This window comes from Colobus angolensis, unplaced genomic scaffold (assembly GCF_000951035.1).
Source record: "Colobus angolensis palliatus isolate OR3802 unplaced genomic scaffold, Cang.pa_1.0 Scaffold81, whole genome shotgun sequence".
NCBI classification, from domain to species: Eukaryota; Metazoa; Chordata; class Mammalia; order Primates; family Cercopithecidae; genus Colobus; species Colobus angolensis.
The window spans coordinates 1,617,854-1,645,373 of record NW_012121932.1 but is presented as its reverse complement, the minus strand read 5'-3'; the positions used below and the strand labels follow the sequence as shown (position 1 = coordinate 1,645,373).

Below are 27,520 nucleotides of genomic sequence, written 5' to 3'. Positions count from 1 at the left end.
GTAATGCTGGTAAGGCAGTAGGGATCCTGAGCCAGGCAGAATTTCGTCTCTAGCAGCATGGAAATACTCGTTGGAGACTGTGAGTAAAATAGGCATGCAAGAATTTAATAAAGAAGTAATCACCTGGCCAGGCGTGGTGGCTCATGCCTATAATCTCAACACTTTGGGAAGCTGAGGTGGAAGCATAGCTTGAGGCCAAGAGTTAGAGACCAGCCTGGGCAGCATAGCAAGACCCTGTCTCTACAAAAAGAAAACAATATAAAAATTAGCTGGGCATGGTGTCTTGTGCTTTTGGTTCCAGCTCCTCAGGACACTGAGGTTGGAAGATCACTTGAGCCCGGTTGTTCAAGGCTGTAGTGAGCTGTGATCATGCCACTGTACTCCAGCCTGGGCAACAGATTGAGACCCTGTCTCCAAAAAAAAAAAAAAAAGAAAAAGGAAAAAAACAATGAATTCTGTTTTGTCCACCCTTTTCCTAAAAGTATCACAAAACAAAATGTAGTATCAGACTTCGCATTTGAAGATTGGAAAGATAATTAAAAGTGGGAGTAAAGTTAAGGAGGAAAATGTTGCGAGAGCAAGAGTTTTGATGGTTGTCCCTACTAAATAGGAGGAGACAAGAAGCCAACAGTAGAGGGGAGAACCAGTTATTGTTCCCACCCAGCTACTCAGTGTCTGCTTTAGCTTGGAGAAATCACGTGTTGCCTTTGAATTGATGTTTTCCCCTCTCATCTGTAAAGTGAGGGATTTGTGTAAGTTGATAAAGCATGTTCAGTGAGTGGAATAAGTGCATTTTTTTGGTGTTAGTATAGTTGATTTATTGGTAAGAGTTTTCCATTAAAATACCTGGGAAGTCTCCTCATCAAATGGAGATTTCTGGTAGGAAAAGGAATCACATAAACTCTTTGCTTTTTGCCTTTTACCAGGACCTTGTCATTCTGAATGCTTGGGAAGCAATGCGGGGACATGCTTTGAAGAAGGAAGAGTATTCTACCTGATTTTTGTGTATTTTTTAGAATTTAAATTTCTGATATAAGGATGTACTTGAAAATTTTAAGTATATTTTAAGGCAATATCCTGCTTTCTTTCTTTCTTTTTTTTTTATTTGAGACAGAGTCTTGCTCTGTCACCCAGGCCGAAGTGCAGTGGCATGACCTTGGCTTACTGCAGTCTCCACCTCCCAGGTTCAAGTGATTCTCGTGCCTCAGCCTCCCGAGTGGCTGGGATTATAGGCGCTTGCCACCACGCCTGGCTAATTTTTTTTTTTTTTTTGAGATGGAGTCTCACTCTGTCTCCCGGGCTGGAGTGCAATGGCCGGATCTCAGCTCACTGCAAGCTCCGCCTCCCGGGTTTACACCATTCTCCTGCCTCAGCCTCCCGAGTAGCTGGGACTACAGGCGCCCGCCACCTCGCCCAGCTAGTTTTTTGTATTCTTTAGTAGAGATAGGGTTTCACCATGTTGGACAGGGTGGTCTTGAACTCCTGACCTCAAATGATCTGCCCACCTTGGCCTCCCAAAGTGCTGGGATGGCAGGTGTGAGCCACTGTGCCCAGCCTCTGCTTTCTTTCTTTCATTTGGCTTATTTGTTTTTATTTACTTATTTATTTTGAGACAGTGTCTTGCTCTGTCACCCACACTGGAGTGCAGTGGCCCAATCATGGTTCACTGCAGCCACAAACTCCTGGGCCCCCGCAATCCGCCTGCCTCAGCCTCCTGAGTAGCTGGGACTAGAGGCATGTGTCACCAAGCCTGTCTCGTTTTTTTCTAATTTCGTAGAGATGAAGTCTCGCTGTATTTCCCAGGCTGGCTTGAACTCCTGGCCTCAGGTGATCCTTCTACCTTGGCCTCCCAAAGTGCTGGGATGACAGGCATGAGCCACTTTGTGTCTTCTTTTTTTCACTTGCTTTCCTTTTTAAAAAGAAAAATCAAAAGCTATTGTAAATGCATGGCCTAATTGCAAACAGAGGCCGTGAGTTACCTTACAGCCTGATCCAAAAAACCTAGTGTTCAGTCTTTCATGTGATAGACATTTAAAGCACTCTGTTTGTTGCATACCATTGTTCCCTGTTTTCAAGTTAATTCACATAACTAAGTTCTTCCTGTACAAGAAATTATTAACTCCTCAAAATGTGATGATTTCCGTTGGCTTTTGCATCCTCCTTGAGTTCTTTACACGGTGCTAGGAACACAGCATTAAGTTAATAAATACTTGCTGATTCTTGGCTCTCGGCCATGAAGTGCAAGATAATGAGTGATGAGGGTGAAACATGGACTAGAAATTAGTGCATATTGAAAGAAGTTCCGTCTGTAAGAAAAGTGAAGTATTGTTAGTCTAGACAGACCTATCCTGTAAGGCCTATTGGTGAGAAAGAGCAGTTGAAATAAAGAGGGACTCAGAAATTATGCTTTATGAAGTTAAAAGAAAAAAGTTGTTTAAGCTTAGAAAAATTAAGTCTTACAAGGGCACAGTAGTAGCTGCCTTTAGATATTTACAGACTCTTGTAGGAGGGGGAATTCTTTGTCAGCTCTGGAGCACGAAATTAGGGTCTAAGTAAGTGAAGTCCAAGGAGCCAAAGAACTTTGACTGTTTGGCTCAATGTGGGAATACAGTTTCTAATAACTAAGCCATCTAAAAAGGGAACAAGACTTACAAAAGGGTGAGAGCACTGGTCTCAGTGAATGTTGTCGTGTGGACTAGGTAGCCTATGTGGTATCCTGTAGAGGGAACCACCATATTGGGTAGGGTGTTGGAATAGATCAGTGGTTCTCAAAAGACCAAGGCCTGCTATATCATAGTTACCTGGGCACTTATTATAAATATGATTCTAGAGCCGTACCAGAAGTCTGGTTGTAATATCTAGGGCTGAGAATCAAGATGATGTTATTGTTTAAAATGAATAGTATCCTCTGGTGTTTCTGACACTCACCCAGCCACAGGAATCAATGAATCAGTTAACCTCTAAAACTCCTTACAGTTTTAGATTTTCCAGGGGAATACACTTAATGCTGCATTGTTTGACTGTCAATATTTGCATTCATAGACTAAAACAAAAGGTATTTAAATTTCAAAGAGGGACGTAGAGAGTAAAAAGTTTTGGTAGTGGTGGTTATTAAGTGTGGGATTTAGGAAGGACTTTTCTTTTTCCTTTAAAATTTCTTTTTGCTTAGTTAGCCTGGTTTATTTCAGATGAAGGTTAATAAGGAGGAAAAGAAGTGTTTTACAACACAGGATTTTGAAGCAAACTGTGCTGCTGACATTTGATCAGAAAAACTAACAAAAAATTTTAAACTTTGAAAGATATTTTTAGATTTAAGCAGCGGAACTAGATTATATAGATTTCAGGTCTAACCAACTCTTTATGGCAAAGAATGTTGAAAGTGAGGAGTTGGATTAGCATGCAGCGTTTTGTCTATGCGTGAGTGTGTGTGTATGTTTGCAGCATTGCAGAAATTTTTGTTGCCTCCAAGGGGCCCTAAAACTGGAATGTGCCAAGGGGTGTCAGAGTGAGTAAAAGATTTAAGCTGGGAAGATGGAGGAACATGAGAAAAAAAATGTAAGAAATAAAAGAAAAGTTGTTAGGAAGAAAAGAAAAAAAGGAATTACATCTATTTGGGAAGGTTGAGGGCCACCAACAACAATCAGGTGTGATTCAACAAGACATGCCATGGATTGTAGGCTTATGGACTAGAGAATAAAGGAGATCTGGTTTGGACAGAATAATATTTTTAAATGCTTGAGTTTTCTCTGTGTGGTGTTGGAGATGGACAGATGAGCTGAACATGAGGTGAAAAATGCTACAGTCCTTAAGAGCCTTTGGGAATCTCAGCCTTCTTGGGAGGTTTTAGCAGCATCTGAGGTCCGAACTGAATGTTGAAACTGCCTTCCAGGCAGCTCAGCCAAGGGGAAGCAGTGGTGGTGGGGCAGGATTCCAGAGGAATGTTTCACAGAAGGCCCCAACAGCATTCATTAGGAGCGGGTTAATGACTAACTCTCCAGTCATCCGCTGTTATCCCAGTTACCAGGCATCTCAGGTGGAGATGGGCTTTGGCATCTCTCAGAGCACCTGGAATCTGCAGTGTCTGACACAAAACAGTTAGTCTTTGTGATGCCCTGCAGAGTAAGATATTTGCATAGATTAGAAATAGAAATCTGTCTTTCATTTGCGGGCAACCCTTTGGAGGAGGCAACCATTCAACCATCTGTGCTGAAAAAATAAGCCTTTGTCTGGAGCCAACCAAACTTGTTTTCACCCAACACATGTTTGCAATGGTTTGGCTACTTCTGTTTGAGAACAGGTTCTATAGCATTAGTCATGACCAGCCATTTCTTCTCTCTGACCAAGGACAAAGAGTCTAGATTAATACTCTGGTTGGTTTTTTCCTTTTTTTTTTTTTTTTGCTGTGTATATGACTCCATATATATATCAAGACACATAAGAGTCAAAGGAAGGTATATTTAAAAGCTGTTTATTTAATTTATTGTGCCAGAGAATCGCACCCATGGAAATTTTTAGGTCAATAGTATATTCAGAACAACACAACAAAAATTTGAGAATGACATTGATTGCAATTTGTTTAATAAAGTGATTGGCTTTATTAAAATTATCAACTCCAAATTGGTTTAAATTAGAACATTAGGAAGCACTGCTTTTTTGACATTAATTTGACATACTGTGTCTCATCTGCTAGATATGACTTTTGAGGGGCAAGTCCCTTCATAAGTGAGGGAAACCTGTCAAGACACTGTGATTGTGTTGGATAAGAAATAGATAACTCAGGCCCTACTTTAAGGTATTAATTGAATGAGAAAACAAAAGATATTAAAAGGAAAATACACACAGGGGTACAAATAAAAGGAAAAAAGAAGAAATCTCTTGATATTGTTATAGAAATGTTAAAAGAAAACTAGTGAAAAGAAGGACACACTTTAATAGACAGATGGAGGATGAGTCATGAAACCATAGGATTTAAAGAGATTAAGAACCACTGAGTTTGTTAACCCCACTCCAAACTGTAAGATTTATTACCTTGGGGCTTTGAAAATGTTAGTTTTCCCCTGTTGGTTAAAATGACTCAAGGGATGGGACCACTGTAATTTTTTCCATTTTGCTTTGCTTCTCAGATTCCTTTTTGCCAGCTTTTCGTCCAGCAAAGGGACTCTTGCTAGCAGTTCATCTTCCCCAGCATGTTCTCCTGACTCAAAGGAAATATTTTTGTAATGTGTTTTAATGATTTGCATAGCAACAGGCTCGTTATAAACACATGGTTTTCACATTTTTCTGGACACAGAAAGAAAAAAGATGGCTTGTGAGAGGTGGATAAATTCTTATTCAAACAGAAGGATACTTAATAATAGCAAGGGGAAGCCAGAAAATTGCTGGCCAAGATCACTGCTTTTAGTTTAGGTCTGGGGTTTTTCCAAGTCTTCCTTAAGCAAGGAAGTCCCTCTTTAATTTCTTTAATACTAAGAAGAAAACTTTTAAAAGAAAACGTAATTTTTGAAGAGTGAATTTAGGCTATAAACTTCTAAGTTGCTGAGTGCATGCATGGTTTCTAAAATTTTAAATTTTGAGTTTTTTTTTTTTTTTTAACCAAAACATGTTTGTCTTTGCATTACTCACTGTTGAATGTCATGGTTGCACAGTGCACAGGAGCTTCTAATTGTCCTAATGAGGTCAGATAACATTTCCTCCTTTTCCAGGACATCTTAGTAGCTTACCTGTTTGGGTGGAGCTGTCCACGCTATTAATGGTGAGCACTCTACAGAATTGACAGAGTGCGACTACTGCTGTAGCCAGCACAGTCACTCCATTTGCCAAGGAAGATTTTATACACTCTTGTACATCTGGCGGAGACATCAGGTCCACAGGACCTGTTCCAAGTACCCTCTGTCTGGTGGGTGCTCTCTCTGTTTTTGGTGCTTCTCAGCAGCTATGGATATCCCCTACTCTTAGGATCAGTGATCTATTGTACATCTCCCAGTTCTTCCAAAGTCCTTGGCTACCGGGCTGTATTCTAGTCAGTCAGATAAAACTGCCTAGCAGTTATCATCAGGAGATTTTAAAATACTTAATCTCTGTATGGGTTTGCATGGAGCGTTCTTAAATGTTAAAGATAGTTCCTGTCTGGGAAGAACCAAGTGGACAAGTTGTCTTTCAACCAACTGAGAATAAATGCCCACAGTTAAAGCTGTGCTGTTTAGGTACCAGAAAGAGGGTAAGTGCATTTCTGTGTGTGAAGTGAATGACAAGGGAGTTAGGTTAATGCATTTTTAAACTCTGATGGGGGTCCCCTTTTTCCATTTACACATTTGGGCCTATGGCATATTGGTGGGAAAGCCAGACTTAGTGAAGCTATATATATTCATAAGGGTTAAAATGGTATTTTGGTGTGTGCATGTGTGTCTCTGTGTGTGTGCTTAAACTAGGTTTCAGGAAGTGACCTTACAAGTAGCTTTCTTCGCCTTTTCTTTCTTGTAAATACCAATACTTTTCCGCCTTCGACTCCTGCAATCTGCCTTGTGTGCTGTTGTAAACAAGTTAGTGTTCAGCCAGTGTTTAAAGTATCTCTCTTAAAAGCTTTAATTATGGTAGTATTTCCATTTCCTTTTACAACACCCTCTATTTTGTTCCTCCAGTTCCTTTAGTTCTTTTGTTATTTTGAAATGTCATTTTAATGGATATTTAAAGTCTACCCGTGGGCTGGGATATAGGGACTCCCTTCAAGTCTTAAGATTCAGCATGAATTCCCTGTGGATAATATAATTTGCTGAGAATAGCAAATTCTCCTCCTGGCCAGCTCTAGCTAGTGAATGGGAAATTGTTCTCTTTATGTTGGTTATTGAGAATGGAATTATTTCTGCCAGATATTTTAGATATTTTAAGATGCAGTTGATATTGGGATCTAATCTCAAACATTCTGTGTGGTTAATGTAATGTACAATGTGATGAGAGAGGATGGCTGTCTGTAATAAACAGTGCAGCCTTGGAGGGAAGAAGAATTACCTTCCCAAAATGAGATAAGTTGATTGTCATTTGCATTGTTTTTTATTTCAACCTTTATTAAGTACCTCTTCTGTGTTAGACACTTTGCTAGTTAGTGGGAATGTAGGGAATGTAATAACGAACAGGTCTCAACTCCCCACCTCCCTCCCACTCCCACCACAGAGCTATATCTCCAAGCAGCTTTTATTTCATTTCCATGTATTTGATTTACTAGAGATTTATTTGAATTTGTCTTTAAAGTCTACACTGCTGACCCTGTTTACTTCCAGGAGAAGGCTATGCCACTGCTTTGGTGAAACCCGGGACAAATGTCTCCCGGGACCAGAACCAGCTTCATGGGTCTGTGACTTGCACGGTTAGTTGCACAGTACCCCATGCTCAGAAATGCCCTGTAGTTGGTTTAGTGCTCTGCTGTTGCCATCCCGAAATTTTTGGTTTTTGAACAGTGGACCCTGCATTTTCACTTTGCACTAGACTCTGCAAATTAAGTACCCAGGTCTTCCCAGGACAAGGACAGCCTCCTGTTCCTCATACGCGCTCTGCTTGTTCTGTTGTTATCTTGCGATTTATTCTTAAATATTGGTGGATTTACTGATTTGAATCTACTGTTATGGGTGTGATCAAATAGAAAAAGTAAATTTAATAAACCCTCAGAGGAACAAAAATAAAATTTTCACTGTCTTTGCAAGTAAGAAAATAGAAATGTAGCGCTGATAACCATTTCTGCTCCTGGACCTGACTCACTGGGAAATCCTCACAGGAATTGGGGAGGTGTGGTAAAGTCAGTTTGATTTCTTTTAGGAAAGCTGATTGGATTAGCTTGTCTTGATCCTCAACTAGGATTTTCTTATGTTTTACTGTGAAGAAGATGACTCTTAAGAAAGTTTATACTTTTCTTAATTAAATCTAGACTATACAGTAGTGCTTACTTCATAGTACAAGTTGTCCAAATACATGAAGTTGCTTCTTGTTTGTTTCTTTGCTCTTAAGAAAAAGATACGGTGTGAAAGAGATGCAGTTAGGCCGGGCGCGGTGGCTCACGCCTGTAATTCCAGCACTTTGGGAGACCGATCACCTGAGGTCAGGAGTTTGAGACCAGTCTGACCAATGTGGAGAAACCCCACCTCTACTAAAAATACAAAATTTACAGGTATGTGTGGTGGTGCATACCTGTAATCCCAGTTACTAGGGAGGCTGAGGCGGGAGAATTGCTTGAACCCGGGAGCAAGAGGTTGTGGTGAGCCGAGATCACCCCATAGCACCCCAGTCTGGGCAACAAGAGTGAAACTCCGTCTCGAAAAAAGAAAGAAATAAAGAAAGAAAGGAAGGAAAGGAAGGAAAAAGGAAAGAAAGAAATGCGGTTCGGTAGTTAGCTGTTGAGGCAACCTGTTGCTACTGGAACAATGAAGTAGAGACAAATAAGATGAAGTTAACTTAGCCGTAAACATAATCTAGCTGTTTCTCTGATATTCTTTCCCTTTAGGGAAAACAAGTAGTAAAATAAATAAGTGTTCTTTTGTAATATCACTTGACATAACTCATTATTTATTGTAGGTACCCTATAATGAAGAGGAAACTCAGAATTTCAAAAGGAATTAAATCAGATGCATTATTCATATTTCAAAAGAAGTCTTCGTGTAATGTTTGTGTTCTTTAATGCATCTGAGATGTTTGATTGAGACGCTTTATAAAGCAAGATATGCTTATGTGTATGTTTTAACCATTAGAAAAACAAAAGTTTACCAAAAAAATAGGTTGAGCATCCCTAATTCAAAAATTCAAAATCTATATTGGACCAAAATTGAAAACTTTTCGAGCACCAACTTGATGCTCAAAGGAAATGCTCATTGAAGCATTCAGGATTTCTGATTTTTGGATGAGAGATGCTCTACTGGGTAAGTATAGCAAATATTTCAAAATCTGAAATCCCAAACACTTCTTGTCCCTAACATTTTGCATAAGGGGTACTCAACCTGTTTAGTATACTTCAAAGAAGTGATAATTTTATTATTACATCTTTAAATCATATGGTTAATGTGTTTATTAGTATTTGGTCTATTTGGAACTTTTCTCAAAAGCAAACAAAAATAACGTGCTTCTGTTGAGGTATTTTGAAAATAGGTTCTTAAGCTGAGGTATTGGTTTTTATCCTTTGTGAATTTCTTGATTTTCAAAGATACATTCATTCATTTGTTCATTCATTCATTGATCCCAAATTGTTCTTTGTTCGTGTTACATTGCAGGACTGAGAAAGATTAAACAGTTCAGCCCATGAAATCATAAAGGTTTGTAATAGAGCATGAGTTAAAATAGTCTACTTTTTCTAAAACTTGAGTAGAAGACAATGATGCCACATTGTAGTGTTTACCTTTAACAAAGGTATGAAAGGAAGGGGAAAAAACACCAGAAGCTATGTGAAGAGGTGTTTTGTCATGTCGAAGCATGCAGGCTGTGCCTTATGAATTTTTAAGAGACACCCCCTTCCCCATAAAGGATTCTCAAGATTGTAGGGGTATCATTACAATGGGTGGGATTGAGAATGGGGTGTTAATTTCAAAAATGGATTTAAAAAAAAATCTTGACGTTGGAAGAGGTGCAAAGAATAGATGTTTTATAATCGTTTGCTCTACCTTTTTCCTGAATATCAGCATTGGGACATTCAGTTGGAGTGGAGTGGGTGGAGAGAGAGGAGGGAAGTAACAGATGGGCTACATCCACATGTTAAAGAAATTCACAGTGTCTGAGCAGCAGCAGAATCTAGAAAGCACAAGAATCCAAAACCTCAAAACCTCCCCAGCCTGAGGATATTATAGTTCTATGTGGTTCTGTGGAAAAATGTAGTTGCGTTCCATCACCGGATATAATGTAACAGTAGTAGTCATGGTAGCAGCTAACATTTATGTGCAAGATGCTTTGCTAAGTATCTCAGATTATTATCTTTTTCAGTCTTCACTAGAACTCTATAAAGTGGGCACCCTGAAAAAGAACTGTTTTTTTTTTTTTTAATAAAAGAAGTTTTTCCTCTAACAAGTGGAGTAGATTTAGGTCATCACATAAATGGAGTCTTTTACATTACTTTGTCAGAGAAATACATCCGTCCATGCCTTTTATCACTGGCTTTATCAGAGTACCAGGGAGTTTAGTTCTATTAAAAAGTCAACAAAGAAAGCCAGAGGGCTGACCTACCAGTAAGATCAGAGATTATAAACTAGTACTATGAGGGCTGATTCTGGTCTTCAGGTGGGTTTTGTTTCACCAGGATCCTTTCTGAAAGAACTGAATTGGGATGCCTTGCAGAGAGGCATGTGCTGTCTAACTGGCCCTAGTTCTCCACTCCATAGGAAGTTACAGTCAGCAGCATTTACACATTCATGTGACCTGCCGGCCTTGTAGGTATTTAGGTCCTGACTTCTGATACTTGCACTTTCTGTATAACTTAAAGTGCATCTCAGTACTCGGGTCAGCCTATACCTCTTCATTGACCCAGTTGATTTTATGTCATTCAGTGTCCAGCTGTATTAACACTTTAGCTGCCTATAACAGACTGTAGATGGTTGAGCTGAGTGTGAGAGTATAACTTCCCTAAGTGCTCATTTGAAAACTTTATTTCTATTTAAAGATCACTCTGGAGGGCTAGATTTTATGTCCCTGTCAACTTTCTATTGCAGAGCCGTGGCTCAAATTATTTAGATTTCCTTTCTTTGTTGCTCACAATATCTGTCTCATCTCTGATTACCCATAAAAGGTTCATGCATAGAAAGAGTACCAAGCATCTTATAGGCCAATAAAGACATCATTCAAATCTTAAACAAACACAGCCTATTTGAGAAACAGCCCTTTGCCTTATATCACGACGGACTAGAATGATAGAGTTTTATATCTAAATATGAAATCCCACATATCCATAGATCACAGAGACCAGTTGCTTTGTTTTACAGATGAAGAAACTGAGAAACAGACAGATAAGGGGACTCCGCCCATAGTCACACAGCTGTTTAGTGACAAGCCTGGCTCTTAAGCTGGTTCTGGAATGGTTTTAGGTGAACCAAGCATGCTGACATGGGAGAGCCCATAGATAGGATTTATTTAAACGTTCAAAAAGTCCTTGCCAATCTTCCCCTCCCCTTCCCTCCCCCTCCCACTCCCCTCCCCTTAGCTGTAACAGCTAAGACACACTGTGGAATTGGAAGGGATGAGTTTTGTCAAAGAGAAGGAAGTCGTTTAGACAGAAGAAACAAAGGGTAGAGGGAAACAGGCACTTCTTTGAGTGAGTCCTTTAAATAGTGACCATTATGTAGAGAGTGGAACTAAAATGGGTTTTATTTAACGTCTTTATCAGTGATCTCCAGCCCTGGGCACATAGTGAAAGTGCCAAGCTTTCAGATGACACTAAGTCCTTTAGAAGGGTGGAAAATTGAGACATTGCAAGTAAACAGTAGAAAGGTGTCAGCAGGTGTCAAGTTACCAGGTGTGACTCAAATAATGATACTGCTTTCTGGTGTACTTTGTAAAAGCAGAGGAGGAGTAATCATAGCGGGACATGTTGCAACATGTTTCAGTTTACAGCCTCCTAACTCTCAAGGTCAGCTCGTCAATCTTGTGCTTGCAGCTGGGGAAAGTGAGTAGACATTTCGCCTGACGTTTGCTGCCAGCATAAAAATGAGTTACCGTTACTCAGAGCAAAGCCCAGCAACTTTGACGTAAGTTTAACTGAAATGCCAGTTAGACACATGGTCTTTTAGTAGAAAATCACAGAGATGAAGCAATGTTGGAAGCAAATGCTTTTGACCAGCATAAATGTTTTGAAGAAGGTAGAAAAGATGTTTATGGCAGTGACTAATGTGAGAAACCCATAGGTCTAAGGAAAACATGAAAAGGTCAGTAATTTGGATCCTTGCAATAAAATGGCCAACTGTGAAAATATAGCTACTGATGAGGATACTGATGGAAAATTTGAAGCAAGTTATGTATCTGCTCGAACTCTATGTGTTTTGAATGATTGTCGAAATCAGCAAAGAACTAGTATTTTGGTTTAATCTTCAAGGAAAATAATAGCTGGAAATAAAGCAATATAAAAACAAAACACTACAAAGGAGAACATACATTAGTTTAGTGTGGGAAGTAGGAAAAAAAGAAAAAAGGAGAATGAACTTGAAGACCTCACTCTCTGGTGTTTATTTCTTGGTCAGGCTCTGTAAACTCCCCAAAATTAAATTCTTGTGTTTAGAATCAGGAGATGATGTTAGCATAGCTATTGTAAGGATGAGTTCAGAAAGCACTTGCCATTGTGCTCAGCACAGAGTAGGTATTCAAATAATGTTGGTTTTTTTAAACAAAGAAGATATACTAGAAGGTTGCAGGAAACTGCTGCATCCCTCAGAGAGCTGTGCTGGTATCAGTCACCTGGCAGAAGATTCTCTGTGACCCACACTAACCAGAAACATAGGGGAAGAGCATTCTGGGAAATGGAGTGCAGCCTAGTCAGGTTGAGACATTACAATGCCACTATGAGGCTTTGTACATTATTAATGATTAGTAAAACCCAAATCACTGTAAACCATACCCTACTAGAAACTCTGCTGAGTACAAATTTCCTACTGACTCGTGAGTTCCGAAATTCAAAATTACTCCCCCAAAACAAATGATATGATATGATTGAAGGTAAGTTCAAATTTATCCCTAATTCTCTCAGGCAGTTCCCAAAAGTGGAGTTGCAAAAAATAATTTAAGCAAACATTTTGTGTTGTTATCATAGACATATATTTCCCCGGGAGGTTCCCCGCCCTCATCCCAGTCCCACATGAGGGAGCAGATCTGCTGCGGAGAACGTGTGGGCTGGTCCTGTGTCCTGTGTGGAGTGTGGGAAGGCTAAGATTATCAGGCCCGTGCGAGGAGACAGGATAAAGTGGGCCTTGCCTCACAGCTTGCCAGATGGTCAGAGCAGCTGTTCAGAACAGGGAAGCCAGGTTGGCTGCCACAGGACGGGCCAGGCTGACCCAATGGTAATCTCACAGTACTTGTAACTTGAAGAGACTATAGTCTGAAAAGATAAACAGATTCCAGTGAAAGATTATTTAAAGAAATGATGGACTCCTGATGAGTGACATTTATTTAAAAAATAAAAGTAAGACATGGGGCCTGTTGGTTCTTTGAGTGTGGGCTTCACATTACATGCATCAGTATTGCCTGTGGCATTAAAAAAAAAAAAAGGTTCTTGTACCCCAGTCCTGACTCCCTGAATCAAAATCTGTTTTTGTTCATTGCCACGGGTGAATCTTATCATTTAAGTTTGGCTAAATGGAAGACAACTGTATCCTGATGTCTTTTCAGCTGTAGCTGATCTTTTCTGTTAGTAGATGGATGTTGGAGAATCTCAGGGGGGATTTTGGGGAACTGGGAAGGAATTAAAGAGTTGCAAAGCTTAAAACATCTGGTTCAGGCTGAAGAATTTAGAGAATACATGGCACGGTCTTATTTAGTAGAAAAATTGTGGGCATCTTCCTGGGGATCCTAGAAGGAACAGAATGGAGAATCCAAGGTTCTTCTATAGCAGTTTTGTACAGTTGATTGTGTTTCCTCTCTTTCAGAATATTTTAGCCTTCTAGGTAGTTAAACTTCTATGATGCACAATAGATTATGCATAATATAATGAGTAATACATCTCCTAAATAGGTTTAGGGGATATATTAAATGCTATTTATTGTGTAAGAATTTAGCCTTTTGTGCGCCTTTTAATTATTTATTATTAAATTTATTATTCCTATAAGAATAATAATAACTGGCCTGAATTATACTACTCTAGGACCCTAAAACTTTAAACACGACTTACCACTGTTTCTGCAGGCTTTGAAGTTACAGATTGAATTTTAGTTTTTAAAGTGAGAATTTTGCAAAACTGAGAATTCTACACATGGATTTCAGTAATTTTTTTGCCACTCTCTGATTTATTGATTTTTACTGCATTTAGGTAAGTGTAACACGAAATAATAGGTAAATTAAGAAAACAGTAAAAGAATTTCAGCCAAATAAAATTCAAGGTTGTGAAAACATTGTTTCTTTCTATTATCAGTTTTTTGAAAAAAATATTATTTCTGGCACTGGTTCATGAAATACTTGATTTCAACTCCCATCTAGAAGTACACTATATTTAAGTAAAAAAAAAAAAAAAAAAAAAAAAAAATGCAGAGAGGCTTGGTTCTAGATAGCAGTTGTCTTAATTTTCCAGACATCTGCTGCTACTTCCTTACTATACATTGAGAGATTTTGTGTGTTGCATTTGCATACATGCAAGCACACCCATGATTTTATGATGTGCTGACTCTTGTTAAGAGTACTTGAAAGCATTATCCTGAGATCTAATATTCTGACAAACTTTTTTTCTTTTTGAGATGGAGTCTTGCTCTGTCGCCCAGGCTGCAGTGCAGTGGTGCGGTCTCGGCTCACTGCAACCTTTGTCTCCCAGGTTCAAGCGATTCTCCTGCCTCCGCCTCCCCAGTAGCTGGGATTAGAGGTGCCCACCACCATGCCTGACTAATTTTTGTAGTTTTAATAGAGTAGGGGTTTCACCATTTTGGCCAGGCTGGTCTCAAACTCCTGGCCTCAGGTGATCTGCCTGCCTCAGCCTCCCAAAGTGCTGGGATTATAGGCATGAGCCACTGCACCCAGCCCTAATAGTCTTTAACCAAAATTTTCACACTTATTTTTAAAAATATGGTTTGAAAATACTTTATCCACCACAAGTTGGAAAATGCCAGGTAAAAGAAAACTGTATTTTTTTTTAAACTTTATTTTAGATCCAGGGATTCTGTGTGGGTTTGTTATATAGGTAAATTGTGTGTCATGGGAGTTTAGTGTACAGATTATTTCATCACTCATACAATAAGCATAGCACCTGATAGGTAGTTTTTCAGTCCTTACCCTCCTCTCACCCTCCATCCTCAAGTAGGCCCTGGTGTTTGTTATTCCCTTCTTTGTGTCCATGTATACTAAATGTTTAGCTCCCACTTAAAAGTGAGAACATGTAGTGTTTGGTTTTCTGTTCCTATGTTAGCGCACTTAGGATAATGACCTCCAACTGCATCCATGTTGCTGCAGAGGACATGATCTTGTTAGTTTTTGTGGCTGCATAGTATTCCATGGTGTATATGTAACACATTTTCTTTATCCAGTCTACCACTGATGGACATTTAGGTTGATTCCACGTCTTTGCTATTGTGAATGGTGCTGCAATGAACATACATGTGCATGTGTCTTTATAATAGAATGATTTATATTCCTTTGGGTATATAACCCATAATGGGATGACTGGGCCAAATGGAAATTCTGCCTTAAGTTCTTTGAGAAATTGCCAAACTGCTTTCTGCCATGGCTGATTTACCATGGCTAATTTGCATTCCCACCAGCAGTGTATAAGCATTCCCCTTTCTCAGTTATTTTTAGACTTTTAATTAATAGCCATTCTGACTGATGTAAGGTGGTATATACCTCATGGTGGTTTTGATTTGCATTTCTGTAATGATTAGTGGTGATGAGCATTTTTTCTTATGCTTGTTGGCTGCATATATGTCTTCTTTTGAAAAGTGTGTGTTCGTGTCCTTTGCCCGCTTTTTAATGGGATTGTTTGTTTTTTCCTTGTTAATTTGAAAATCTGTATTTACACCCAGTTCACTGAATACTTTGTTTTTAAAAGGGTGTCATGAACTATTTAACCATTATACTCTAAAGCAAGCATTTTTCCTTTCTGGGTTAAAACGATTATTTTCTAATTTAGGACATTGTATAATTATAATGTAATTATAACTAGAATATGATTAGAAATTCATTTAAAGCTTTGAACATCTGAAGAATGGTGAGTTGAATTACAGATATTCTTGCCTGTTGCTCTGTTATACTTGCATTTTATCTCAACACACACACACACACACACACACACACTATAGGACAGAACCACTTTACTTCTTTTCACTCTGGCCCAACGTATAAATAATTGATTAGAGAGCATTAAAGTAGGTGAAGGGAATCAGTTCATGGGAATGAAGTACTCCTATATGTTTAATTGTCCAGATCAAGCTTGTCCAACCCGCAGCCCACGGGCTGTATGCAGCCCAGGATGGCTTTGAATGTAGCCCAATACAAATTCACATGGACATTGTACAGATTCTCCTCTTGTGGCTTTCACTTAAGAAACAGAATTTTGTAAGGATAAGCGTGTTTCAAATCATCAAATTGAATCCTTCTTTCAAGAAACCAGTCTTGTAGTCACATGATTATTGACCAGGGCAAAGAAGCCCAGGAATGTGCTTTTTGAGTGGCATCCTGTGCCACATCCTCCACTAAACATGTTTAGCCATGGCTTCCCTCCCCCTACCCTGTGTGCAGCCCACAGACCGACTCCCTATTCCACTCTCGGTTCTTCCACCTTTTCTCTGGGTCCTCAACACTTCATCTGGGGTGACTCCAATTTCATGTAATTTTCAAATATCTTTAATATCTGCTTCTCATAGATTCCTTGCTTTTGATTTCCAACCACACTTTGTTTTTTCTATATTAAAAATTAACCACAAAGTATTTCATAATTTTATACTTCCTAATTGCTATTTAATATCTCTATTACCATTGGATGCCTTTTCTTTTCTTTTTTTTAATTTGCTTTCTGTTAACTTACCCATTGCTTTCATCAGTTTTTATCTGTTCCTTTTTGAGTCCTTGAAAAAGCATGCCCATCATCAATTTTGCTTATATTTGCCTCTTGAAAGTTACCAGAGGACACTGCCAGCCCTGAGCCAGAGGCCTTTTCTCACTTCTAGACAACATTAGACATGGAGAGCCCTCTCCTCAAAATCCTCTCCTTCCTTGGCTTTTGGTGACCTTCACCTTATCTCATCTCTGACCTGCATATTTTCATTTTCCAATCTCCAATTTCCTGGAACCCTGTCCTTCTTCTAAATTTTTCTCTATATTTGCTGTGCAATAGAGGTTAATTATTTTTAGCCTTTAGAAGTAATTTTTTGGGTTTTTTTGAGACAGGGTCTTACTCTGTGGCCCTGGCTGGAGTGCAGTGGCACAATCACAGTTCACTGTAGCCCTAAATTCCTGGGTTCACGTGAAGCTCCCGTCTCAGCCTCCCAAAGTGCTAGGACTACAGGCATTAGCTACCATGCCCAGCCCTAGACGTAATTTTTGACAAACGTGGCCTAATTTTGTACCATTTACCCACATCTTATTCTTGATTTCTTGGTGACAGAGGACAGTCATTCATTCATTTATACACTAAATATCTGCTGTGTGCTGGGAACTGGATGTATAAGCCAAATACGGCCTTTTTCTTAAGCGTATATTTATGGCCCCTCTGATTGTTGTTACATTCTTGTTTCAGCATCCTCAGAGTGGTGATGACAACTATTTGTCAATCATCTCTACCCACAATACTCAGTTCAATCTTTGTAGGAACCAGAACGGTAGACAGTGATGAACTCTTACTTACTTGCTGTCTTCTCTTGACTTTAAATCCTCCATTAAATATCCCATTTTTCTATAAGTAGCTTCAAGATTCTTTCACTGTCACAAATTGAAAATCTGTCACCTGACCTCCCTCTCCCCACCAATGTCATTTGTTACACTAGACCCCGACAGTTCCTTCAGGCTCCTCCTCTGCTTAGTAGACATTTCCATACTTGGAGTCAAATTGTTGTCTTTGTGCTAGTAGTCACTTTTTAAGAGAGCCTTTTTGGTGAAATATAACATATGCACAGAGAAGTGCAAAAATGGAAAGTGAGGCTGGGCATGGTGGCTCATGCCTGTAATCTCAGCACTTTGGGAGACCGAGGTGGGTGGATCATGAGGTCAGGAGATCGAGATCATCCTGGCTAACACAGTGAAACCCTGTCTCTACTAAAAATACAAAAAAATTTAGCCGGGAGTGGTGGCAGGCACCTGTAGTCCCAGCTGGGACTTAGCCGGGAGGCTGAGGCAGGAGACTGGTGTGAACTCGGGAGGTGGAGCTTGCAGTGAACCAAGATTGCACCACTGCACTCCAGCCTGGGCAACAGAGTGAGACTCCATCTCAAAAAAAAAAAAAAAAAGAAAAAAGAAAAAAGAAAAGCTTACAGCTCCATGAATCTTTGTAAAGTGAACACACCCATGCAGTCAGTCCGTACATCAAGAATCAGAGCATCACCAGCCACTCAGAATCTGTCTTTGTGCTCCCTCTCAATGTCTATGGATCAGGATAACCATTATCCTGAATTCTAATACCATATATTAGTTTTGCTTTTCGTTAAAAAAAAAAAAAACTTTTTAGGTAGAGTAATACAGTATATGCTCTTTGATGTCTTACTTCATTGATCAACATTTTGTGAGTCATCTATATTGTTGTGTATAGAGATCATTCATTTTCATTGCTGCATAATATTCCATCAAAGGAAGACATACATTACAATTTACCCATTCTACAAAGGACATTTGAATTGTTTACATTTAGGAGCTATTAAGAATGGAACCGTGTTGCTGTGAACATTTCTAGTACCTGTCTTATGGACAGTCTCACACAGGCTCTGATGAATGTACTTATTTCTGCTGAATTTGCATATGCTAGTTTAAATCAATAGTTTTCCAAAAATTGTATTACTGCCAGCAAAATGAAAAGCAAATTGTAAGGCTGAGAAATCTTAAATACTTGATCTTGTGTTTTTTTTTTCTTTCTTTCTGTATTCAATTTGTTGTTCATTATGCAAATGTAAGTACCTTTTATGTTTGAGGCCCTCAAGGGATATCAGCAATCATAAAAGCAAGTGTCCTGGCATTTATTCAGTTGCAAATCCTATTGATCTTATTTTTTTTTTCCTTGAGACAGGATCTTGTTCTTTCATCCAGGCCTTAGTGCAATGTTGCAATCATAGCTCACTGCACCCTCCTGGACCATAGTTCCTAGCCCAGGAGATCCTCCTACCTCATCCTGGGTGTAGCTGGGACTACAGGCATGTGCTACCATGCCTGGCTAATTTTTTAAAAACTTTTTTTGTAGAGACAAGGTCTCATTGTATTGCTCAGGTTGGTCTTGAACTCCTGGACTCAAGCAATCCTTCTCCCTTGGCCTCCCAAAGTGCTGGGATTATAGGCGTGAGCCACTGCGCTTGGCTGATCTTTCTTAATATTAACAGTAATGATGACTCCTGATATTTCATGAGTGTTTATGGCCAAGCACAATTCTAAGCTCTTCATCCCTATTAACTGATTTAGTCCTTGTAACCACTTTTTGAGTTAGTACTGTTATTCTGATGTCACAGAATAGGAAACTAAGGCACAGAGAGGTTGAGTGGCTTGCCCACACAGTTTGAGTACATGACAGAGCTGTGATCCAAGCCTACACAGTGTAGCTCCAGAATCCACACATTTATCACTATGTGCTGTGCCTTTCCAGTTAAATCCATTCTAGCCCACTCTGCCCCCAATTTATGTCTTCTCACCTCCAGCCTTAAATACAATGAGATGGTAAAGAGCACAGGCTTTAGAGTCAGACAGACTTGGATTTGAATTCTGTTGTGCCATTCACTCTGTGTGTGACCTCAGGTGAGTTATTTATCCTTCTTAAGACTCCGTTTCTCCATGAATGAAAGAAGCTCTTGTGAAGATTACACTGGTTAATAAACAGAAAAGCACACTTTGTAGTACCTAACACTATCATCATTATTATTTGACCTCCTAATTAGTATCTGTACCACCCATTTATATAATGTGGTGTACATACCAACTCTAAAGCATCTTTCTAAAGGATTGCTTTCATCATTTTCCTTCCTTTGTCAAAAATATATAATGTCTTACTATTGCTTAGAAGATGAAGACAAACATTCAGAGGCATTTGAAGCATGGCAAGCCTCTATATTCCTTTTTGTCTTCTGCTTCCTTGCATAGCCCTATTTTACTTGTCTGTGCCATTCAATGTCTCTGGACACCCTGTGTTTCTCACTTCTTCCTCTCCTCTTTGCAGTAGTTGAAGTATCTCCCTTTTCCTCTTTCCTTCTTGCCTTAGAAACCTCCTTTGCCTTCCAGACTCACCTCTGGGCATTCATTCAACAGGTTAATTCTTTCCTAAGTATAAGGCATTCTGCAATATACAGAGTGACACAAAATGTCAGCCCTGTCCTGAATGGGATTTTCAATCTCTTTGGGTAGATTAGATGGTCACATAAAAATATTTGAGCAACATAAGTAGTATGTGTTGGATGCCAGCTGGAGGTACCTTTCATGGGTGGAATGCTAAGGAGGAGCTTTGGAGGCGGGCATTATTCAGTGATCTCCAGAGAAACAGAACTAATGAGATGTGTATGTAAATAGGGAGAGAAACTTATTGTAAGGAATTGGCTCATATAAATGGGGAGATTTGACAAATGCAAAATCTGCAGGGCAGGCCGGCAGACTGGAGACCCAGGGAAGATTTGCGGTTCAGGTCCAAAGTCTTGCTTCTGGGTGGTCCATCTTTTCTGTGTAAGACCTTCAACTGATTGGATGAGGCCCACTCACATTGTGACAAGCATTCTGCTTTACTCAAAGTCTACTGATTTAAATGTGTTAATCTCATCAAAAAATACCTTCACAGAAACATCTAGAAAAATATTTGACCAAACATATGGATATCATGGCCTAGCCAAATTAACACATAAAATTAACCATGACAAGAGATGTCCCTGTGGTGAGTCAGCATTGTTAGGCAGGAAAACAGCCTGGACCAGGGGCTATAAGCCTGTTTTCTCCCCCAAATACTCAAAGAGGTAGCTCCCATCAGTATCAAGGGCTCACTGATAGATGAGTGGAAAGTGTGAAGGGAGAACATTCTGAGCTGAGGAAATTATGTAAGTGGAGAGGAAAATTGCAGTGCAAAATCCTCAAGGATACCTAGAATGTAGTAGGAAGCAAATAACTGTAGCACAGATAGCCCTGGATTGATATTTCCGCTAAAGAATTTTTTAAAGTTCAAGGTTTCCCTATTACTGTTGGGTCACACATTCATAGGATGAAATCTCCTTCTGTATCTTGAAACTAAGTCATGCAATTTCTTCTCTAGAATTTTATTCTGATGAGGTCATTAAGGAAAAATATTTTCTAAATCTAGAGTTCCCAATGTGTTCATTTTAAAATGAATTCATTTTTTTCTGCTCATAAAACCCTATGTTTTGAAAAAATGTATCTACTTTAGTACTTGCTAAAATTATTTTGTCTCACATACCATATATTGATCCTTAGCATGAAGTGAGTAGTGTAACTTAACACAATTTTACATAATTAATATTCTAGTTGGCTTGGACAGCCCATTTTGGGCAGAGTATCAAGGATTTTTCATTCGTTGTTCGTGCATGCATTCAATAAATATTTACTTGAAGACCATTTGGGGGATAAAAAAATAAATATTTAATGAGCATGTTATATGCGAAGACACTTCTAGTTACTGGTAATACAGCACTGAACAAAACAGATGAAGTCCTTGATCTCCTGAAGGTCACCTTTTTTCAAATATTTGTAGTAGTTTATGACTCTGTCAATGTTTTCACAGAGTTCAAATTAAGAATTATAAAAGCATATAGTACTCTAGTTATCTGAATCATCAAAATCAGCTATCAAATTGTATTCTGTCAAACAATTGTGAAACAATGTATTTTAATTCCTAAATAATAGCTTGTTTTCATGTAATATTATTACAGACCTCCTTCACTGAGAAGATGATAAACATATAGAAGATGGTCATGTGAACATATCTATTTCTGGGTGGTAAACTATAAAGGACTCCATTATGTTTATTCTTATTTGCATATACTTATGATCATATTCTTCTTTAGACTTATATCTGTGATCATGACTTTTATGAGGAAATCATCCTGTCTATAAGCATGGTCATGCCTTTAAGAATTGATGACAGTTATACGGAACGGGCTAACATGAAAAAGTGAGGCAATACTTGGGATTTCATTCTGTGAGGAAAATGTACTGGACTTAGTTTACCAATGTGAAGTCGGTGGTGGCTCTAGATGAGTTTTCATAGAAACAAGAAACTTTAAATGGCAGAAACGCATGACTTAGTAACTATATTATTAATTGCACTAACTTATTTTTTCTCCCCAATCTTTTTAGTGCATGCCTTTTGATAAAGTTACACTGCAAAGACCATTTTTAATGTTACTAAAAATGATGGTGTTTTTAAAGTATAGTGATTTGATAATAGGACGCAAGTGGGAAGAAAGGAAATACCCTTTACTTGGGCCTTCCAGAGATTTTGCTAAACCCTGGGCAAGAGCAGTGTTTCATTTCCCGATTCCTACCACCTGTCCACTTATTCACTGCACATTTACTACATGGTCTCTTTGCCATTCTTAATCTGGACTCAAAATTCAAATAATAGAAATCAGATGGGAAAATGTGTGGACTTCATTCTATAAAGACAGTTCTTTTACAAAAATAGGAGGCAGAGGATTTGAGGGACAGGGAAGAGGAAGAAGATGATAAAAAGAAAAAGGGAGAATCCATTATTATATCAAAGATACTTCCTTTTTTAAAAAGATTGGATCAAATGTTTGACTGACGTGGTTTGATGCCTATTTTGAACTGTGTAGGTTTTAATGAAAGATTATGTGGTTATAATTTTTAAAAGACCGTCAAATCCATTTCCCCCAAATCTATTTTGTCTGTCCGTTTTCAAAGAGTGAGAAGTCTTTATCTGAAAGGTTTAGTTTAGTTGCTCAGGATTCTTTCTCCCATACACCACATCCAGCCTTCAGAATATGTCTAGATTCTGACTACTTCCTTCTGCGTACACTGCTACCTCTCTAATCCAGTCTACTGTCATTTTTTTCTGACTGGCTTCTCTGCTTCCACCCTTGCCCCTCACAGTCCAGTGTTTACAAAGCAGCCAGTACCATCTTGTCAAATGGGTATCCGTTTATGCAGCTCCTTTGCTCAGTACCTTCCACTGGTTTGCCATCTTAGAGGAGTCAGAACCCTTACTGTGCCTTGCGAGGCCTTTTGTGGTTTGTACCATTTCCTGCCTTTTCTGTCAGCCCAACGATTCATCCTCTTGCTCACTCTTTGCTACACTGACCTCTTGACCATTCATGAATGCACCACACTAGCTCTCCTGAAAGCCTTTCTACTTACCATTCCCTTTGTTTGAAGCGAAAGCCTCCATCCCCCAAATATCCACAGTGCTAGTTCCTCATTTTTTTTTTTCAGATCTTTGTTCAGAGTTTGCTTTATCAGGGAAACCTTTCTTGACCACCTCCTACCTTGTTACTCTCTGTGTCTCTTGCCTGCTTTTCTCTCATTGGACCTATTGTTTATTTACTTGATTTTTGCTTGTCTTCCCCACTAGACTGTGAGCTCCATGAGCATGGGTTTGTTTCGTTCACTGTGATATCCCTAGTGCCTAGAATAACTCCTGGCATGTAGTGGGTGCTCATTAAGCTTTTGTCAAATGGATGAATAAATAAATAATGGAATATATGTATGTGTACACTTCTAATATTTTACGAGTAAACTAAATAGGTTTAGCTTTTAAATAAAAGTTCTATAAAAAGATAAGAAATCATTATACTAATATTAATAGAATCTGACAGCTTTTATAATGATTTCTATCCAATAGATTTTGTTCTGGTTTTATGAACATATTAACAGATTATAGGAGGCCATATATTTTCTGCAATCATAATTTTTTTTTTTTTTTTGAGACGGAGACCCGCTCTGTCACCAAGTTGGAGTGCAGTGGCACAATCTTGGCTCACTGCAACTCTGACTCCCTGGTTCAAGTGATTCTTCTGTCTCGGCCTCCCGAGTAGCTGGTAATACAGGCGCGCACCACCATGCCTGGCTAATTTTTGTATTTTTAGTGGAGACGGAGTTTCACCATGTCGGCCAGAATGGTCTCAGTCTCTTGACCTTGTGATCTGCCTGCCTCAGCCCTTCAAAGTGCTGGGATTATAGGCGTGATCCACCACGCCCAGCCTGTAATCATTTTTTTTTTTTTTTTAGGAAAAGCCTGCTGAGATTATTTTATTTTATTTTTGTTTTTAAAGAGAGAATTTGAATACCTACTTAGTACTTCTTTTCTGGAGAGTGCGCTTCTTTGAATACGGTCTGATGCCCACAGGACGTGCCCCGTACAGCCACTGACTGCCCCAAACTGGCATCCTCCCTGGGCTTCATGCCCCTGAATTTTTGGTCCCTAAAGAGACATTTAATGTGCTCCTATTCTGGTTTCTAATGAGAGAGTTTTAAGTTCTTAAGTCTAGGATGAAAAGGAGGAATGTGTTTATAGCAGCCTTCTTTCATGAAATGAAAGAATTTCTCTGATTTGGGAATTACAGTTCTCTGCTTGGCAATCCCCCATCCCTCTACCCATGTCCTAAACAAAGGGTTTTCTTCTATTTATGTGTAGTCACTTGTCACTTTGGCCATCATTTTTTTTCTCTAGGAAGTTACAGTTTCTAACTTAAAGTTTACTATGTGTCAAGAGTTACAAAAGATGGTCTTGTAGAAACTGAGGCAGTTAGAAAAGTAAAGCTCTAAAAGAAGAAAGGATGTTCAAAATGATTTTTAAATTGCATTTAACAAATGAAGTATCTCCTCCTTTAATCCTAGAGTCTCAAGAAGGGCTTGAAAGGAAGAATTGTAGAGAGACATTTCCATGCTTGAAAATATCAAGCATGATTTTGGCAGAAATCACAGCCATAGCAAGATACTAGATTCTTGGGCAGTGAGATGTTTGCTGATTTGGTGTTTTATCTTTGGCAGTTGTTGCCACATTTGAGGTCTTCAGCTGCTTTGAAGATTCTGCAAAAGAAAATCATTCATTCATTTCCAACATTAAAAAATCATTATATTGTCAATGGATTCATGTTGTGATCTGTTTATAGCCTTCTGTAGTTTTTTTCTCTTCTTCCTTTTTTTTTGTTGAGATTTATTCTCCAGGCTTGTAGAAACTATAGACTAACCTACTACACAGGCATAATATTGTAATAAAAGAGCACTTGACTATAAAATCAGAAGACTTGGCAAGTCACCTACCCCCTGGGCGCCTCCATTTCCCCGTGGATAAACGGGACTCATAGTAGCTATCTTGCAGGGTTGTTGCGAATATGAAATGACAGGAAATATTATACATGACAGTTTTTGGAAAACAATTCCACAAATGCAAAGCACTGTCATTGTTAATAACTATTTGAAGGCTCTGATTTCTTAATATCTAGAGAAATTGATAAAAATTCCAATTGTGGAGAATTCAATTCTTCCAAAGCTTTTGATAGACATGTGGTGTGTTTTTATAATTTTTTTCATAGTACACTAGGAACAACGTAAAGTTTCTTTCAGCCAGTATGTAATTGACCATCTTTTAAATATGTGGACATAATAATGATATCCTGCTTTAATGTAAATACATAGTAAGGTAGTATGGGGGGGGAAGTACAAACATGAACAGGGCAGTTTTATAAAACAGCAAAGGAGGCAAAAATAGACGCACGTAATTAACTGAGTTGTTTGATCAGTACCATGTTAGAGTTACAAAATCAATGGGAACACAGAGGGCGGAATGAGTTTTTCCAATTTGTTGACTGGGGAAAGGCTTTATATTATGTAATGCCTAGAGTATAGGTGATTTTGTTTTATTTCTTTCTGCTGAGTCCAGTGTTGTTTTCTGCCAACTGTTTGGGTGGCTAACTTCCAAAAAGCATTATTTTTTGCCCACTGGGTGTCTCTGAGTCAGTAAATGATCATAATGCTTTTTGTGCAACTACCAAGTCTAGGATCATCTACTAAGTCTGTGAATTATAGAATAGAGAGAGATGGTTTCCGCCTTCAAGGTACTTCTGGGCTGGTAGGGTGCTAAATAGAGACGAATGGGATGGACCTGGTGGCCCATGCCTGTAATCCAAGCACTTTGGGAGGCCAAGGCAGGTGGATCACTTGAGACTAGGAGTTCAAGACCATCCTGGTCAACATGGCATTGTCTCTACTTAAAAAAAAATAGAGATGGATAGGCATGTTATCATTACAAATGCATACAATCTGTAATATCGGATTGCTATGATTGGGGAGAGGTTGAACACGGATCACAGTGGCCACATGGAACGTGGGGTGGGCAGGCCGAGTGCGGTGTCTCACACCTGTAATCCCAGTACTTTGGAAGGCCAAGACAGGCAGATCATCCGAGGTCAGGAGTTCGAGATCAGCTTTGCCAGCGTGGCAAAACCCCATCTCTACTAAAAATAGGAAAAAACAAAAAAATTAGCTGGGTGTGGTGGCATATATCTTTAGTCCCAGCTACTTGGGAGGCTGAGGCAGGATGGGAGGCAGAAGTTGCAGTGAGCCAAGATCGTGCCATTGCACTCCAGCCTGAGTGACAGAGCAAGACTCTGTCTCAAAAAAAAGAAAGAGAGAGAGAGAGAGAGAGAGAAAGAGAGAGGGAAAGAGGGAAAGAAAAGAGAAAGCAAAGAAAAAGGAAGGAAGGAAAGAAAGAAAAAGAAAGAAAGAAAAGAAAGAAAGAATAGTGGGGTGTCTCACTCAATTGTCTCACCACAGGTCCATGCTATGGAAATTAAAGTCATCCAGCAGGATCTCTGAAGTCTCTCTCATATTGCTGACTTCTGAGCAGATAGCCCCTATTTTGCTATTTCTGATAAACATTCCATCCAGCTATTGTGTTTGTTTTTTTATGTCCGTTTTCAGATATTCTTTTAATATGGGTTACTAGTGTGGTACTCTGATTTTTTTTTTTTATTTAAATACAGAGTCTCACTCTGTTGCCCAGGCTGGAGTGCAGTGGTACAATCTCAGCTCACTGCAACCTCCACCTCCCAAATTCAAGCAGTTCTCTGCCTCAGCCTCTCAAGTAGCTCGTATGACAGGCTCCCACCGTAACACTCAGCTACTTTTTGTATTTTTTGTAGAGACAGAGTTTCACCATCTTGTCCAGGCTGGTCTTGAACTCCTGATCTCGTGATCCACTCGCCTCGGCCTCCCAAAGTGCTGGCATTACAGGCATGAACCACTGTGCCCAGCTGGTACTCTGATTTTTTGTTGTAACTGTTTTGTTTTGAAACTGAGTCACACTGTGTCACCCAGGCTGGAGTGCAGTGACACGATCTCTGCTCACTGCAACCTCTGCCTCCCAGGTTCAAGCGATTTTCCTGCCTCACCCTCCCCAGTAGCTGGGATTACAGGCATGAGCCACCATGCCTGGCTAATTTTTATACTTTTAGTAGAGACGGGGTTTCACCATGTTGGCCAAGCTGGTCTTGAACTCCTGACCTCAAATGATCCACCCACCTCGGCCTCCCAAAGTGCTGGGATTATAGGCATGAGCCACGCCTGACAGGTACTCAGATATTTTTAAGCTGTGACTATGAGAAAATAAGCCTTCAGTGACTAAGAGAGCATGGGGTGAGTAGGGGCACCTGCAGTGATGAAGCACTAAAGCCTGGAAGCCAGCAATTAGAAATTTTCAAAATTTAGACTGGCCAGTAAACAAAGCATCAAC

At 39.3% G+C, this 27,520-nt stretch overlaps 1 protein-coding gene across 2 annotated transcripts in view; it reads left to right on the top strand.

Annotated features, from left to right (window-relative positions):
• PTPN14 (protein tyrosine phosphatase, non-receptor type 14) overlaps positions 1–27,520 on the top strand; it is a 218,649-nt gene that overhangs the window by 103,113 nt on the left and 88,016 nt on the right. The gene's annotated exons all lie outside the window — the stretch shown is intronic.